Raw genomic sequence first — 1,555 nt, 5'->3', positions numbered from 1 at the left:
TTCATATTTGTTTTGTGTTTAATAAATGCCTTAAAGATTTTCTTTTTTTCCCCCAGCAGTTTGATATGTCTTAGTGTGGTTGATTTTGGTATTTATTTTGCTTAGTGTTCTCTGAGCTTCTTGGATACATAGTTTGGGGGGGGGGGTTTGTGTGTGTGTACAATTCTCAGCCATTTCCCCTTCCTGTGTTTCTTCTACCCCTTATATCTTTCTTTTCTACTTCTGAGATTCCAATTACATATATTTCAGAGCATTTGATTTAGTCCCACAGTTTTGGAAACTCTGCCCCCCCCCACCATACTCTTATTTCCTTCCTCTTTGTTTTCATGTGTTGATTTCTACTGACCTATCTTCAAGTTCATGGATTCTTTTCTTGGCTTCATTAAGTCTAATAATGAGTCTGAAAAAGGAGTTTTTCATTTATCTTACTGTGTGTTTTTCTCCATTTCACTTGATCATTTCTTAGGATTTCCATGTTGGTATTGAAATTTTCCATAGGATCATCCATATAGTTTGCCTTTTCTTTTTTTTTTTTTTAAATTTTTATTTATTTATGATAGTCACACACAGAGAGAGAGAGAGGCAGAGACACAGGCAGAGGGAGAAGCAGGCTCCATGCACCGGGAGCCCGATGTGGGATTCGATTCCGGGTCTCCAGGATCGCGCCCTGGGCCAAAGGCAGGCGCCAAACCGCTGCGCCACCCAGGGATCCCTGAATTGATCTTTATTATCACTATGAAATGTATCTTTTCCTATCTGGAAATAATCTTTATCTTGAATTCTACTTTGTCATCACTCTTTTTCTTATGATTACATATAAGCATTTGCATGGTATAACTCCATGGTATCCTTTCCAACTTGCCAGTATATTTAAGTATAAAGTGTATTATTATAATATAATTGGCTATTTATTAATTCTGACAACCTCTGCAATTTTATTGGACTAAGTCTATTTGTATTTAATAAAATTACTGAAGTACTTTGATTTAAATTCATTTATTGGTATATGTTTTATATTTATACAATTATTTTTTGTCCCTTTACTCCTACCTTCTTTTGGATTGATCAATTATATTTTAGTATTCTGTTTTATCTGCTCTGATAAATTTTTAGGCATTCCTCTTTCTGTTGTTTTATTGGTTCTAAAAACTTCAATGGGTACTTTTAAGTTATCATAGTTTGTCTTCAAAAAATAAATCATTTCTAGAACAAAGCAACAAAATAAAATAGTGTAATTCCATTAATTTTTCTTCCTATCTTTTGTGCTTTGGTTTTCTATTTTATTTCTACATGTGCTATAAAATTCACAGTATATGATTTATAACTTTGTTTTAAACAATCAATATTTAATATGTGACAAAATTTTTAAAGGTGTTTTATATTTACCTAGATGTATACACTTTATATTACTTCTTATTTCTTCCCAAGAACCAGAATTCCATTTAACATCATTTCCCTCACCCTGGAAATTATTTTTCACCATTTCTTGAGATGCTATTCTGCTCTGTACAAATTATCTGAGCATTGTCCTTCTGAAAATGCCTTTCCTTTGCCT

Source organism: Canis aureus, chromosome X (genome assembly GCF_053574225.1).
Source record: "Canis aureus isolate CA01 chromosome X, VMU_Caureus_v.1.0, whole genome shotgun sequence".
NCBI lineage: Eukaryota > Metazoa > Chordata > Mammalia > Carnivora > Canidae > Canis > Canis aureus.
The sequence above is the reverse complement of the archived record's forward strand: the minus strand, read 5'-3'. Positions refer to the sequence as shown.